This window comes from Myxine glutinosa, unplaced genomic scaffold (genome assembly GCF_964187855.1).
Source record: "Myxine glutinosa unplaced genomic scaffold, kmMyxGlut1.1 SCAFFOLD_471, whole genome shotgun sequence".
NCBI classification, from domain to species: domain Eukaryota; kingdom Metazoa; phylum Chordata; class Myxini; order Myxiniformes; family Myxinidae; genus Myxine; species Myxine glutinosa.
Genome location: NW_027616568.1, coordinates 172,430 through 189,895, shown reverse-complemented (window position 1 = coordinate 189,895; position 17,466 = coordinate 172,430). Strand labels below are relative to the sequence as shown.

The following is a 17,466-nucleotide window of genomic DNA, read 5'->3' as shown; positions in this document are numbered from 1 at the left end:
ACTTTGCTTTGATATGTAGCAACCGCCCCACACTGGCTTCCTTTTCGACAAGTATTTCAGGTTTCCTCTTTGGTGAAAAGAGGGTAGCCACTCCACAAGATGTGTCCGTTAGGTGACTGAAAAAGGCCAAGCCTTCCCATTGGTTTTCCCATCGGGATGCAGCCTCTGGGATCGTGTGGGTTTCCTGCAGAAAGGTTACTTCAAGTTTTTCCTTCACACAGAATGACAATACCTGGTGCATACGGAATGCATCCTTACAGCCATTGACATTCAATGATCCTATTCGTAAGTTTGATGTCATTATTGTATTGAGAGTTTTGTTCCTGTGAAATTCATCATCTTAAACCAATTTATATTCAGGCCCGTAACTCAACAGCTTTGCAAGAAACTTCCTGACTCGGGCTTGTTCGGCCGAGCCTGAAGTCTTTTTTTTATGTCCCTCCCACCGAAGGATACCTTCTCTCTCCTTAATACATACAAGGAATGCACAAGCATGTCATAATCTTTCCATCGTTTCAGCGCATTTTCCACTTTCTTCCTGCTATGCAAGCTTTGTTCCAGGAACCCGAGTATCTCCTGCCTGGGAATGCAGGAATGGTGTCCTGCAGGTAGGTCTGCCTCTAAACCAGTCAGTGACCCTTGATAGTCTTCCCCATCACCAATACTTTCCTCATCATCGCTGTCTGGAGGTTCAACATCCTTCTCCTTTGGTGTACTTGTACAATGTGTCAGGTCTTCTGCCATGTCGTCTCTCAAGGCTGATTTGGCATAGTCTTCTGGCGCAGAGGAATGCTCCTTTGGCTCTGATACGGCAGACGTTGCTTCACTTGTGGGAATGGATGCCTCTTCCTCAGTTGGTATAGGAGATCCAACCTTTTGGGGTGGTAAACTCGAGATGTGCTTAACTATTCCCCTTTCTGCGCCAACAGTGAGTGAAGTGACATCACCTGAGATGTCGGTCAGTGCCAGTAACTTCAGTGATGTTAGTGTGTCTGGTTCCATCTGTCTGTCTATCCCACCGATGAATGCTACTTCAGCATCCATTGAAACTTTAGTGTTAATCCTTCGGTTCAGAACTGCTCTTGTAGTTGTTTCAATCCCTGGGTATTTTGAAGCTTCGTTGCAGTTGTTATTATTGGATGCATTTTCTCAGGAACCGACATCACAGTATCGTTTGGCCCTGTCAAGTCAGATACCTCTAGGTTGTTTATCTTTACCATGCAGGGTTTACTACCTGACGGTCTCCCTTCCTGTTCATTCTTCAAACTGTCTTTGGGTGGATCTGGGAGAGAAGACTCCCCATAACCTGTCGTTTGATGAATAGTTTCCTCTTCTTCTTCTTCCATTTCTTCAGATTGGGTTACCACTCTTTTCTCCTTCAGAACACTCGGCTTTACGGATCCCTTTGACACTTTAATTCCCGTGTCATCGTCAATTGTACCAGGGTGTTCCGTGGTCCCATCCTCTGCGGGTTCTGATTTCCTCTTCTGTGCTCTCTTTGCCTTCCCTGCTCCCACTGTCTGCCATTGATTTATGGCAATGGAAGAGATGGGATGAGAAGCTGGTATAGAACTTTATTGAGGGGCCACTGCCCTCAAGCACAAAGGAGCAGCCGCCTCTCTTAGGATACCTTCAGTGACGCTGGGGTCCTCTCGAGGCTGATCTGGGCGTTGAGGAGCTGCAACCTCTTTAATGATAGTGGGGCAGTCTGCTCTCCTGTGATCCTTCGCTTTGCATACATAACAACGGGGTTCGTTTGTCATATATAACACCCTGTAATTATTTCCGTCAAAAGGAATAACAAACGACCCCTCACATTCAGCATCCTTTCCCAATTAAATGGAGACTTGTCTTTTAAAAGACCAGACATGTTGTCGGGAGGGCTCATGACAGCCCAAAGACACAGACTTGATGGGTGATCTCAACACTCCCAGTTGTTCCAGGAAAGGCACCACGACATTGTCAGGCACGTAAGGGGGTATATTGGATATAATTATCCTTGTACCAAGACTTGAGAGCGGCTCGACTTGTACAAAGAGTCCTCCCACACAAATCCTTTTCTCAATGGCCTTGTTTGCTAAAGCCTCTGAGTTAAGAAAGAACACAGCTTGTCCATACATTTTCGAGGCTGCAACTATCGTTGCTGGATCAACCACACTCGCGAGTGCTTTTACATCGGCCTCTATTTGGGTGATTTGTCCCAACTCGCATTTCACCCCGTGCTTCCTTGTTAATGCCTTAAACGGGTGGGCAGGGCGGTTCCCACCTGCACCAGAGGTACTAGCGGCCATTCTTGCCCATGCACCCTCCAGAGGCATCATTACTATTGACGGTATATTTCCCGTCAAATGAAAATGAAAAAAAAATACCAATTAGCTCGTTCGTGAGCTTTTGCTTATTTTAGCATGACTGTACCAGTGTACCAGTATGCTAATGATTTACTCAAAAGGATAATCAAACACGCATTGAGCAAATAACTTATCGGCTTAATTGCCAAAACGATGCAAATTTAGCACAGAAAGTCAAGGGTCATGAAGCAAAAACAAGGAAGTCAAACAGTTTTGTGATACGCCACAAATCGGGGGCGGCAAAACTAGTCCCACACAGGCGCGGCCGCACGCCGCGGCTAGGCCCGAACACAAAAGGACTAATAACTCAAACGGGATGTCAAAATATAATAACAAAATGAACCAACTCAGTTCAGATAACCCAAATAAACCAAAAATACAAACGAAAACGGAGGAGGATGAGGAGGAAATGTCGAAAATAGCACGGCTCGAGGAGCAGCAAAATGGCGTGGTGTGGCGTAGTAGTAGTAGTAGTAGTACTAGTAGTCGTAAATGGTGTTATTCAATCAATCATAAACATTCAAACAGAAAAAAACAGAAATGGCAGCAAAATAGTACATTTTAATATAATTAAATTGTATACGAGTTAACACGCTGAAAAAGGGCATTATAACAAAGAACAGACAAAATCACAAACTGATTTGATCACTGCAAGTCAAAAAGGCGAAACCATCGACATTATACATGCGACATTAACAATTTAAAAAAGAAAGTGCACTTGAACGGTCTCTCATCTGCATATACTGAGGAATGACAAAAAATAAAAACAAATTTTATTTAAAAATAACATGATCATTAGGCAGGATAAACTAGAGGAGGGTAACTACAACGAAAAGCAGGGGAATGTTTAAGAATTGGTGCATCAGAATCAGCAGAATGGTATAAAAAGATAAACATGTAATTACTTTCTACTGAAAAAATATTAAAAGAGGACATCGTTAAAAAAGGGAGTACAATGTATATTATTCATTAATAATATTGTTGCAGTTTTGAGAACCCACACAGGTAACATCATTAAAGGTTAAAGGTTCCACCTTAGAACGTTAGTGATTTCTTCGTATATGTGAGATAAGGCCATTTCCAATAGTTATCATCTGCGTTGTGTAAAACAAATAAGAGTAGGCCCCGTTCATTCTGCAGCCCTCCCTCCCATCGACTCCATTGCACACCATCCAGTCTGCACCCCATTGCCCCTCGCATTAGGATGCTCGCAGTTTGTTACGCTTTGGGCCGGCAGCGTCAGCTGCCAGTTGCTCGCTCAAACCAGCCCAAATGCCATGAGGTAAGGCCCAAAAAGGGGGTGGAGCGTGAGGTCGGGGGTGTGGCCACGTCAAACAGACATCAAGGGCGGAGCCGGTAAGACCCCATCAACCAACCAGGGCTTGAGTGGGCATGGCTAAGGGGCGTGGTGAGTGCGCATCTCCCAGACTCGAGAGGGTTCGCTAAGCGGTGCTATATAACCGCGAGCACAAAGCCCTCTGAAGGACTTGTGTGAGGACTCGTGTGAAAGGATTGTCACGTTTGGCATTCGTGCAGAAGGACTTTTGTGGAAGGCACCAGTATTCGAGGACTTACGTGGTATTGAAGGACTCACGTGCATATGGCAGTGGCAAAGAACTGGGACTTGGCTTGGCTTTGGTGACATCATTGAGAAAGCATTGCCGGAGCGGCGCATTGCAGAGGACTTGTGGGAGTGGCACATTGTACAAAGCTATACCGGGAGCGCGTATAAGGCGCCGCTACAACTACTACATACGCCAGTATAATCGCCAGCTTACCGACCCCCCCCCCCCCCCAGTTTAATTGTCCGATCCGCGCCACCGACATGGGATGATCTTGCCTGCCGTCTACCATCACCATCTGCTTCGTGGTACGAGTCGGGGAAAGGAGCGAGCTGTGGACGCCATCGGTGGACCCTCAACCCGACCATCTACAACCCCGTGTGAGTGAGTCTGAGAATGAGTCTGAGTGCGAACGGGCCCATGTCCAGGGGATAAGTATAAGACTGTATAAGGCTGCCATGTGTATCTGCTTCTTCCTCTTCACTGTACATTTCTTCTTCTCTTCCTCTTCTTATTTGTACAAAGTGTGTAATAAATTCCTTGTTCTTCCTGTTTTCCTCTTAATTCGACCGTCTTAGTGATTTCTCCATTGGGTAAGCGTGGCATGATCAGGAACCGCTCCAATCAGGTTAGTTCCCGTTAACGGCCCGAATCGCAGCTCGCTATCGCTCGGCATGTCCACTGAAACCGTGGTTCGGGTGGGGTTATTTCCTTGCTTCACGGCCGGTGTTAGTACTTCGGTAATAAGACTAATTCGGCTTACAACCCTATTTAACACCGACCGGAAGGAACGTGATAGCCCCGGATCATGTCGGCTAGTAAAAAGACAAGGGGATTAATCCCCCCTTGATAAGGGGGAAGCCGACGTTGGAGATCCGCAACAATATTAAAGTATGGCACAGCACTGTTTTTGTACTTTTAGGTTTTACATGTGATTTGTGAGAGTTGAGATGAATTTCTGAGAGAATATTGTGTCCTGTCCTGCCTGAGGTCTGGAAACCAATGTCTAAACTCATTAGATGTTAGTAATTGGCCTGAAAATCTCAGACAAGTTTCAAACCTACGTTGTTTCAAGGGTGGAATATCACAAAACTGAAGGGCCTGATTATATGATTGTATGATTGTCCTAGAATGATTCGGAGAGCCCTTTTCTGAAACTGTTCCAGTTCGTTATCTTGGCGGTTTGTGAGACCAGCATTCCAAACTGGCACAGCATACTCTAAAAAATTTCAAATCAAAAATCTTCCACAGCTAAGTTAAACATTTTCAGCGTCTTCAAAATAAACAACTTTCCATTTGCCCTGGTGACAATATTGCTAATGTGAAGATTCCACTCCAGATCAGATCAGATGACAATACCCAGTATTTTCATATGATCAAACATCTGCAGTAAAGTCGCTTGGAAAGTAAATTGAGGCTTTGGTGGAGGTTGCTTCATGAAACAAACTTCCATAAGCACACACTTATCAGTGCTCAAATTCATGTTATTTTAATTGCCCATTGAGTAAAAACATTCAAGGCAGATTGTAGTGCCACATTAGGTTCCTGCCCCTTGAATCCTCAAACAATATCATGTCATCAACATACTTGAAGGTTAAAATATGAGCATAGTCCTCAAGCTGAGTCGTTGCATCATTGATTTGAGCCAAACAACAGAGAGGGCCCAATTTGGTACCCTGTGGTACCCTTTCATGCAAGGATTTGATTTACAGACAAGGTACCCTTGTATCTAACATATCGAACTCTTTTATCCAAGAAACCTCATATCCAGAAAAATAAGGCAGGCCCCGACACCCATTTGAATTAAGGATGTTACAACCACATTGTACATATTATATCAAAAGCTTTAGAGAAATCTTTTACAACCACCGAGCTGTGACTTAGCTGTTTGTCAGCATGCTCACATAGATTGTTAACAATTAACAAGTTAATTAATGAAAACACTTAACAAGGAAGTGTGAGGTGGAATAATCTGCTCGGTTACTAAACTGTTTGATGTCAACATTGTCCTTAATGTCACTGAGTATGCATCATGTTGAAAAGGTTTCAGCTAATTTGGCAAAGTGATCAGTCAACGATATTGGTTTCAAACTGGCCTAGATGTCTTCGGGATTGGGACAACAATTGCTTTTTTCCACTGTGCTGGAAAAGTTTCCTCTTTGAATGAAGAATTTAAGATATTGTCGCGTCACCGGGGTAAACACCTCAAGATGATGGGTGGCCGATCGTTGCTACTCCCGAGACGTCCAACCAAATTAATGTCAGTTCCTTTTATGGTGTGCGTGGAACCGAAGGTCACGAGGTCCTTACCTGGGCCGATCAGCACGAGGGGGGTTATCCGAACCCCACAAACAAAGAAACGAACACACAGGCATGACAAAGAAATACAATAAATAATGGTTTAATGAAAATAAGTGCAATATGATAGGAATGAAAGGTGAGGTAAAAACGAATATTGTAATTTGAGACGTCTCTACTCAGACTTGAATATAGACAGGGGAATGATGAAAGAAAATAAAAAGAAAATCCCCTCTTTTATTTGGCACTCAGCTCTGGCCTCGTTGAGCACTTGGGTGGGGTCAGTCTACGAGAGGACCGCGCATCAAAGCGCCCAAACAATGGGGCGGTCAAACACACCAGCACACCGAGCCATGCAGCAGGCAACCAAACGTTCCCCCGCTCGATCCAGGCCCAGCCAGAACCACCCGGTCCTTTGCTCCCTGGAAGAGTTCCGAGTCAAAACAACACCCCTGGCTTCAACGCTGCAAGGTTTTCTCGGCTCCAAGCAGTTCTCCTCAAGCACACATGAGAAAACGCAACCACCCACCACGAAGCCAGCACCAAAGAGGGAGAGAGGGGCAGGGACACACCCTCCTTTTTTCATCGCTGAAGTCACTCCCCGACCAATCCCCATGCGCCATTAAATCATTCTATATGCTCTTGACCAACGACGAACTTCGTGGTGTGGCCGATCGGTCATGATCCCTTGCAGGCAGAATCTAGCAGTCGTTCGGGAATGTTCGTCTTTCTGTTGGCAATGTCGGCTTAATGGCCGTTGTTGTTATTGTTGTTGTTGGTGAACCAGGGTTTTTATGGCCGGCCTTTTTACTTGTAAAAAACAGAAGGGAAAATCACAGGAGGCAATTACATACTGGGAATTATCCTTAAGCCCTATATAGTTAACACAAAACCACCCTCCGTGTGGTGACATGCAAACACTCTTAACCTGACAGGTTCCTTTCCTATTCTATCAAGGTTCTTCTTCTTTGCGTACACGGTCCATGCTAAAACCTATACGATCTGAACTCCACTGTGGTATTCCTTCCCTACCCCCACAAATGTAACAATATCGTTAATGGGGTACTGAATTCACAAGCAAATTCACAAATCAAACGGACTGGGATCCCATCAGGCCTCACCTGCTGTGAGGATTCATACTCAGTGACATGTTTTCACAATCCTATTGTACTCCTGAATAAAAAATTGCCCAAATGGATTGTATTATTGGGAGAGTTGTTTGAAGTGTGTATCTTGAGGTGTACCTTTCTCCAGGCCAAAATTGTGATAGCAATCTAGCAATTCCCCTTCTCCTCCCAAGGACTCTGGGTCCCTGACTCAAACATAAATCAAGATGGAGCTTTGAACAAGTCAGAGCCTCGCCAGTGTGTAGTGACCAATGTAAGATTTCTCACTTTTTATACTCGATGTTCTTTTTTGATTTGTGTCCCATACTCTGCAGTGTCGGTGATGCCGAAACCGATTATTGGCAAAGGTTAAACTGGGTGGTTTGCCATTGACTTCCTAGCGTTGCTTGTTCATGCTCTATCCTTTTAAATACTGGGCACCAAGCAAGGAAGCAGCTCGTACCATTTATAAAAAAGTCATTGTATGACTCGGATGGGGTTTGTATCTCCGACCCTCCCAGGCTCAAAGAAGACGCTCCATTAAACCACCAGGTTTGACATTCCCCACCAGTGGATTATTTACTTGATACACTTGGGAAAAAATCTTTTTGAAAAGACTCCTGGAAAAAAATATTTATGAATGTATCTCCTCCTTTGTGATACAACAAACATGGTTGTCAACATTTCAAATTAAAACAAAACATAATTTGTTATTTATTTCACAATCCAGTAACCTTAAAGTAACCCCTTACCTCTCGTAACGAAGCTGCTTTTAAACTGCACGACGATCAGATAACCAACCAGGAAGCAAAACAGGTATTTCAGTTTTGTTACGTCACGTGGGAATGCATTGACGTCATTTACTTGCAGTGACTATTCAATGTTATTCCGGTTTTCAAGTCCACCACAAACTCTCAGCCACTTGGTTCTATCATAAATAAACACTTGTGGAAATTACACATCATCCTTTGAAGTTGTTTTCCCTGTCTAAAGTAACAAAGATGGAGAAAAGATGGTTGTGACATCAATTGACTCATTCCTCTCTTTTCTCAGTCTCATTCTCAGTTTCTCCTGAACGATGTCGATTTTATCATTTAAAGGTAATAATAAATTAAAAGGTAGAATGAGGGAAAATAAAATGAGCAAGAATGCAAATCCACATAGAACACACCCCCCAACCACACCTTAAAATGGGACGTGTAGATTTTACATGTAAATCACCACCTAAACAACTAAATTAATGTAAGTACACAGTGGACATAGGAATGGGGATATAAATAAATATATACAGCAGTTTAAAGTTTTGTGTTAGCAGTGGAGATGGTTAAGGTGTATTTCGTAAAGTAGTAATTCAAAGTTGTATGCTGGTCATGGAGATGGTGGAAGTGCATTTAGTAAATAAGTAATTCAAAGTTGTGCTTTGGTCAAGGAGATGGCAAAAGTGTATTTAGTAAATAAGTAATTCAATGTTGTGTTTTGGTCGTGGAGATGGTAAAAGTGTACTTAGTAAATAAGTAATTCAAAGTTGTGTGTTGGTTGTGGAGATGTTATAAGTGTATTTAATAAATAAATAAATCAAGTTGTATGTTGATAATGGAGATAGTAAAGGTGTATCATCTTCCCCATCATCATACTAAAATACGCCTTTTGGTGTCTGTCTGACTGATGAACGATTGACCGCAATATATTTCGTCATTACTTATTCAATCTCAACCAAACTTGACAGGATGAGTAAGGGTTATCGCATTCATTTGTCCCCCTCTCCAAGGGGGTTTTCTCCCCCGAGCAGGTTTTCCCCACCATTGCCGTCAACGGGGTTGCAAGTTGAGGTGTAGGCCTATATCCGTGGTAAGTTAGCTTTATCGCGGTGTTTTTCCAAGTCCGTTTCCAATAAAAAAAAACTAACGATATAGCCGGCGAAGCCGGTGTTGTCAATAAACGCGTACGTATTATGTCGAAAACCAGATTATGCCTTCGCTTGAGAATTCTGAAGCGCAATGGAGGCCGCCATCCTGCGGATGCGGAAGTATGCATAACAAATTGAAAAACGTTCAATAGGAGTTTCTTTCACCCGTCTTTGTTTGATTCACAATCTTATGCACCTCTAATTTATTATTAAAATACTTTAAGACCAACCTCGGCCCGCACGGGCCTGGTTATCTTCAACGAAAAGCGTCACCAAACACCGGAACCAATGAGATTCGAGCATTTGAAAAAATATTTCTAAAACCAAATCACGCAATGGAGGCCGCCATCGACGGGATGCGGAAGTTTGCATAAAACAATTGCGAAAAAGTTCAATTGGAGTTTGTTTCACCCGTCTTTCTTTGATTCACAATCTAATGCACCTCTAATTTGTAATTAAAATACGTTAAGACCAACGTCGTTCCCCGGGCCCGCATGGGCCTGGTTATCTTCAACGAAAATCGTCACCAAACACCGGAACCAATGAGATTCGAGCATTTGAAAAAAACATTTATTAAATCTTATTACGCATTTCGGAGGGTGAAAACGGCGTCAAATATTCTAAAATTGCCGAAGAATTATTTTTTAGAAATAACGGCGCTATCGTCTGATCTGTCAGCACTGATCTTACTGCAAGCTAACTTCTTCTGGTGGAGGAAGAGGCAGTGCCCGGAGAGAACCAGCCCTGCCAGCGACTGAAGTTAGAAGACTACACAAATACTGTGAAAACGTATATTAAGGGCAGTTAAAATTTCTTAAAATAGGCCCTAAGCTAGCACATCGTATAGTTACTTCCTTCAGCTTCTTGTGACATTTATTGTTGGTAGGTATTGGGGAGGACTGTCTGCTCTTCTCTTTTACCAAGTCTTACTCGGTATGGTACCGACTACACCTACCTACTACCAACTACCTAACCCACTGATGCCATCGTGATGGGTAAAATAGTGTTAAGAGGGGGCTTGCTGCAGCAGGTGTACGACTGGGACAGGAGGTTTAAAAGTGGAGTTTCCAGTGTGGCAGACGCTGCTCGCTCGGGCCGGCCTCACACAGCCAACACACCGGTATTGGTTGCAGGAGTTGAGCACGTTCTAAGGGAAAACCGTCGCATTACGCTGGATGAAGTGGTCTCCGAATTGAACATTAGCCATGGTTCAGCATACCATATCATTCACAACGTGCTTGGGTTCAGCAAAGAGTCTGCAAGATGGGTGTCCAGCCAACTCACACCCGAACTGAAAGAACGACGAGTGGACGCATGTGAAGAACTTCTGCGACGTTATGAAACAGAAGGCAACGCTTTACAGCGTGTAGTGACTGGGGATGAAAGCTGGGTCCACTACTTTCAGCCAGAAACGAAGAGGGCAAGCAAGGAGTGGTGCCATTCAACTTCACAGTAGCCAAAAAAATTCCGCACACAGCCGTTCACTGGAAAAGTGATGCTGATGCTCTTTTGGGATAGCCGACGTCCACTTGTCGGGCGTTACATGCCCAGAGGGACCACGGTCACCAGTGCATCATACTGGGACCTCCTTAAAAATCATCTGAAACCAGCAATCAGATCAAAACGTCTTGGACTACTCACGACTGGTGTTTTACTCCAGCATGACAATTCTCAGCCCCATACTGCCCGCATTACAGCTGCAACAATCGAGGACCTGCATTTTGAGTGACATCCTCATCCACCTTATTCGCCAGACCCTGTTTCAGCTTGTTTCAATGTATAGCCTTTGAGATATGAGCGACAACACATTTTGGGCAGACAGGCGGATGGACGGACGGACACCATCGTGAATTTGGGGGTTTTCTTAACTGAATTCAAGAATACTTAACACCCAACTCATTGAGTGGATTCAAATAGTTCTGTGCCTTCAATGTTTACTCATTGCTGAAACTTGCAACATATTATCTCAACGTACAAAGCATTTACTTCTGCAATTTGCAGGCAATTTCATCTAGTTGAAGCCAAGAAACGAATTTTCAGCCGCCATGTTAAAGTTGCATCCAGAGAAACGATCCCACACATTTCGCCTCCCTTGATTTCCATACAATAAGCTATTTGATATGGTACAATCAAGGGAACTGGTACCCCTTTACTGTATATGAACTTTTCCCGAGCATTACTTGGAATGCATGCATCCATAACTTTTTTGAGGCATCATTCTGTCCATGGTTTTTGGCCTTAACATTAAATAGAGAAGAATCGCTCAAAAACTTCTCGGATCCAGATCTTAATCAAAATCTCATCAATTCGTCCTTGTCACACACGCAACCTGTCCAGCAAGTTTTGTCTCATTCCGTCCATTCCTTCTTGAAATATCGTGCTCATTGACAGACAGACAGATAGGGGTGAAAACAATCTCCTTCCCCCTTCGGTGGTGGAGGAACTAGAACGGCTCTCGGTGGAGTGCACACCTCCGCCAGGCTGAAAAGTTTGTGTTTTGTATTCCATTGAGAGGCCGGATCTGCATCTGAACCTGAACCAAAATCTAATTGGCTCGTTATTGCCACCTACCACATTCTTCCACCAAGTTTTGTTATAATCTGTCCACAACTTTGTGAAACATCATGTTACAGTGCGCAATATGTCATTTTGGGTACATCTCTCAATGGTGAAGAATCCTTCAGAAAATTCTCGAACCCAGATCTGGATTTTCACCAAAATTGTCTCGATGCGTCTTTGACAAACACTCAACCTGTCCAAATCCATCCTTATTGTTTTGCGATACCATGCTCCATATGGATTTTGCCCCTTTCACTCAGTGGTGAAGAATCACTGGAAACATTCTCAGATCTGGATCCAGATCTGGATTTTCACTAAAATCAAATCAATTCATCGTTGCTACTTTTTACTTTTTAGAAGCAAGGACAAATTATCATACGGTTTGTAGTTGCAGCAACGAAAATATTTAAGAACTGTTTTGTGCATATTATTTGAACTACTTTGTGGGATGACCTTTCAGATAAATTTGTCTACATCAAGTAAGTTACAGGATTTCGACATCTTTTTTTTGTCTGTAAAGTCTTGGGTCATAATATAATGATCCCATATTCCCATTCCAACATTATGGAGGAGGTAGAAGTTATTTTCCAGCTTGAGATTGCCCGACATCTCAGTTAAATTTGCGGCTGCTCCTTCCCCCTCAATCAACACGAAGATTTCCAAACTGTAACTGTCGTGTTTTTCTGTGATATTTTCATCCCTGCTTTGCTGTTTGTGTTTTCATCAATCTTTCTCGTGGTAAATCGTACCTTCCTGTCTGTAATGTCGAATTGGTTTTCATGTAGCTCAGGCCTACATATTGGATCGCTGGGAGCAAAATCATCTCGTTTTTGAGGTGCCTTCCCACCCCTCCCCCCTCTCCCCAATCCTCTCAATTTTGGCTTTTCTGTCTCTTTAATGTTATACCAGTCCCCCAGCTTGCTTCAAAAACCAAAAAGACTTTTACTATCCATCTTGTCCACCCCATGCACCCTCCCCGACTCCCTCTTTGCTCCCCACTTCCCAGTATTTGTCCAAGTCTCTTTCTATTTTATCCTTCAACCCTGCTGTTTGTGTATCCCCCCTCTTTCTACTCTTCTTTTTGTTCTGTTGCATCATGATCCGTTCAGTGTTCTTGCCCTTCCACGAGCCTTGACCATGAATATAAAAAATATAAAGGAGGAGGGAGGAGATCATTTGATGAAAAGTAACCACAACATGGTGTATGTAACTATACTGTTCAGTGTTGGAGTTCAGGATAGTAGACTCGGGCTGTTGGATTTAAGGAAGGCAAACTTTCAGGGAATGAGGAGAGAGCTGGGTACCTGTTGATTTGGAGAAGCTAACTCGAGGTAAGTTAGCTTCAGAGAAAAGGGCAACCTTCAAAGAGCAAATATGGATGGTGTTAAGTATAATCCAGAGGCAGAGAGAACAGGATGGTGGAGCAGGGAGGGAACGAATGCTATCAATGAAAAGCAGAAGGGATTTATTATGTACGAGTATAAAAGCCCATCAAAAATAATGGGTTGGAACAGTTTATTCAACGGTACAGCCTCATGAGTGTGCCAAAGTCTGAAGCCTCGGCCTAGTGTCAAGGTGTTCTTGCATCTTTTTACGTATTAAACATCATACATGTCGTGAATCATTGGTTCCATCTGAGTAATGGCCTATCACGCACCGGCACTACTCATGATGCTATTCCTGTGTCCACCACACGGGGGAGGGGGGGTGGTGGGGGGATTCATCATACCACCTGTGCTTAAGGGGGTTTCATTCAGCTGTTCTGTGCCTTCAAGTTGGTAAGATTGCTAAAGGACGCGCTTTATATATTTGCGAATATCCCTGTAATGCCGTAATGTTAATGAAGGTGCTCTGGGATGCTTGCTTATCAGCTTTTGTGTTCTCTTTGTAGATGAGTTGCATTCAAGTGAATAAAAGCTCATGCTCGGAGTTTTCCTGGTTAAGCGTTTCGTTTCATCACAATACGGACGTAAATGAACATTCTTTTAGCTCTGCACGCCTTGTATTTATTGTTTAAAATAACACTTTTGTACACCGCCATTGAGCCCCAGTGTTGAGGCCACCGTCTACAATTCTTGGAGAAGAGACATAATTACTCTTTGATGGAAAATGCTTTGCGAGTTTGTTTTCTCTTCAAAAATAGACCCCAGTGAACACACATTCGTGTTAAAAGATTGGGCTTTACAAGCTTCCCTTATGAAGGGGAACAGACATCTGCACAAACACACAAACTGACATTGTGCTTTATGTGGGAGATATGATAAGTATATGGCCAATGTTAAACATAATAACAGGCATTATTAAGTACATAAGAGGTTACACGAAGTTTGGATGTTTTGATTAATAGCACAAGGAGATTGGTTCGTGATGAAAGCGAGACTGGAGGCGAATCGAAGGTATTTTGCTGCAACACCCACAGGAAAATATTTTCTGACCTTCAAGTCATTCCAGGTATTTCGGACGTTTCTGGGATTACTTGTGACATATATTTGCACAAACCTCAGTTCATTGTTCATCAATGTGTCCTGCGAAACATGAGGGCAATGAACAGAGTATTATTTGCAAGAGATAAAATGAACAGAGATCTCACTGCAGCTTTCACTAGCAGTGTTAATGACCATGCTGACCGCTACAAATATGTTCTTAGCACCTTGTTGAACGTCCATGTACCTGCCACGTCACAATCTGTGAAGATTCGTTCGCACACTCTTTGGTATTTTCACTAAATGAAGTGTGAGAAACAAAAACTCAGAGAGCTGGAAAACAAGTGGCATTCCCCCAGGTTGGAAATAGATCGTGACCTCCATTAGTTCTGTGTTGTTGTCCACAACAACCAAATGAACGACTACTGTGGCAACAACCAAATGAAGTGGTAGATAGGTCGAGTGGTACAAGGATATTGGCACGATTGTGCAGGCTTCATGGGCCTCAAGGCCTCCTCCTTTGTTGCAATTCCTTGTGTTAGGCATTGTGTGATCCTCACATACAAGTTGAGTGAAGGAGACATTTGGCATAAACAGTGAGTTATAAATCAGCCTCAGGAACCAAATGGAAAAATAAATTTAAAAAAAGAAACACAAACAAGGAAAACCAGAAAAACTCCCATTGCCACTTACATAGTTTAACAACACTGTCTCACACCCTCACACACCCTCACACACGCTCACACACCCTCACACACCCTCACACACTCCAGTCGTTGTTTCCAACCAATTATGAACTTTCTTGTGTGAGGAATCAGATGTTAATCAATCTTTACACGGATTTACACCAATGTAAGATTTCCCACTTTTTTGATTTGTGTCCCACACGTTTTACAGAGCATGGGTGATTGGGTGATGCCGGGACAGATTCTTGGCCAGGTGTATCCTGGGTGGTTTGCCATTGCCTTCCCAGCGTTGTCCATGCTCTATCCTTTTAAATGCTGAACGTCAAGAAAGGAAGCAGCTCGTGTATCCTGGGTGGTTTGCCATTGCCTTCCCAACGTTGTCCATGCTCTATCCTTTTAAATGCTGAGCGCCAAGCAAGGAAGCAGCTCGTACCAATTATAAACTCTTTGTATGACTCGGACGGGGTTGAACTTCCCACCTCCCAGACTCAGAGCCGACGCTCCATTACACCACCGAGTTCGACATTCCCAACTTTGTGGATTATTTCCTTGATACACTTGGAAAAAAGATCTTTTCAAAAAGACTCTGGAAAAAAATATTTAAATAATGTGGTCATAATTATTTTTAAATGTATCTTCTCCTTTATGATGCAACAAACATGGTTATCAACATTTCAAATTAAAACAAAACATAATTTGCTATTTATTTCACAATACAGTAACACAACCATATATCCCTTACCTCTCGTGACGAAGATGCGTTCAATCTGGACCACGATCAGACAACCAACCAGGAAGCAAAGCAGGTTTATACGTTTTGTTATGTCATTTCGGAAGAATGCATGACGTCATTTACTTGCAGTGACTATTCGATCTTACAGTTTTCAAGTCCATCACATACTCTCTCTCACCTTTCACTTCATTCTTTAACAAACACTTGTGGAAATTCCACGTCATCTTTACCCTGTCCTTGCGAAGCGAAACGCAGGGTTAAGCATCCGGGTTCGTGCGTACATACGTACGTGCGTGTCTGCATTTAAAAATTCATTTTCTCGGCAATCGTTTGTCCGATTGACCTGAAATTTCCACCATCGGAGGGCGCCCTCCTGTATAATATTTTAGTGGATATTATGACGTCATAGGTCACGTGGTACGGGCGCCATCTTGGAAAAACCAAAAAACTTTGCAGCTCGATATCTCAAAAAACCGCTGCACAGAAATAATTGAAACAGGTCTCATTGCAAAGAACTCTCCATGCGGAATAACATAGGTGAATGATGACGTCATAGGTTCCGCCGTTATGACGTCATAACTCGACAAGTAAAAAACTTTATCCGATCAGGATGAAATTTCTTCAGCATCTTCTCGGTATACATTTATACAGACATAAAATTAAAATGACGTCGTAGGTCCCGTGGTTCGGACGCCATTTTGTTTTGAGTGAAAACCCTTAAAACCACTATAATCAAATTTTCTCCAAGACGACTGAACAGATCGAGGCCAAACTTTGCAGGCAGAGTCGCATACGCATGACGAACAAAAAAGTCAATTGGATGAAAATTGAGGATTTTAGAAAAATGAAAAAGAAGTGGTTGACCTTTGGCTTATGTTGACCTTTTAGCCTACGCTGATCTCAAAATTGTTGGTAGTTGAATTCAGTTAGCTGATATGAAAATCACATTCAAATTCCAAGTCAATCGGATGAAAATTGAGGATTTTAGAGATTATAAAAAAGTGGTTGACCTTTGGCCAATGTTGACCTTTTGGACTACGCTGATCTAAAAATAGTTGTTGGTTGAATTCAGTTAGCTGATGTGCAAATCCTTTTCACATTTCAAGTCAATTGTATGAAAATTCAGGAGTTTAGAAATTCAAAAAAAAGTGGTTGACCTTTGGCCTATGTTGACCTTTTGGCCTATGCTTATCACAGAAATAGTTGGTGGTTGAATTCACTTTACCAATATGTAAATCCTATTCAAATTTCAAGTCAAACGGATTAAAATTGAGGATTTTGGTAATTAGAAAAAAAAAAGGCTGACTTTGGCCTATGTTGACCTTTTGACCTTTTGACTTCAAAAATATATAGCATTTTGTCGGAACACAAACTCTACCATTTGGTGAAGTTTCGTGAAGATCGGTTTAAAATTGTGACCTGGAGGCAGGTATAAATGAGCGGACAGACAAACAAACAAACACACAAACCGCAGTGATCAACAAACTTGCAAATAATTTTTTTTTTTTTGCCAAGTAATGAAAAATCACTCAAAGATTGACACTTGGCAAAACAGACCAAAGTAGCATGGCACACAGTGGAGCATCCTTTTGACCTGAAAAATAATTATTGGTTGAATTCTGTGACCTGATATGCAAATCGTCTTCAAAGTTTAAGTTAATCGGATGAAAAGTGACAATTTTAGAAATTCGGCCTATGTTGACATTTTGGCCTATGTTGACCTCAAAAATAGTTGGTGCTTTCTTTCAGTAAGCTGATATGAAAATCCTTTTCAAATTTCAAGTCAATCGGATGAAAATTGAGGATTTCACAAATTTGAAAAAAGTGGTTGACCTTTGGCCTATG

At 42.6% G+C, this 17,466-nt stretch overlaps 1 protein-coding gene across 2 annotated transcripts in view; it reads right to left on the bottom strand.

The window, feature by feature from the left end:
• LOC137412470 (E3 ubiquitin-protein ligase TRIM7-like) overlaps window positions 1–15,667 on the bottom strand; it is a 58,979-nt gene extending 43,312 nt beyond the window's left edge. Inside the window, exons 1-2 of one of the 2 annotated variants that reach the window (XM_078768786.1) lie at window positions 15,631–15,667; window positions 14,279–14,304 (exon numbers count right to left, since the gene is read on the bottom strand). The gene's annotated coding sequence lies outside the window, so the exon portion shown is untranslated. Of the gene's footprint in view, window positions 1–8,066; window positions 8,158–14,278; window positions 14,305–15,630 lie in introns of those variants that run through there. The other variant, XM_078768785.1, reaches the window with a different exon arrangement.
• Between the last annotated feature and the right edge of the window lie 1,799 nt (window positions 15,668–17,466).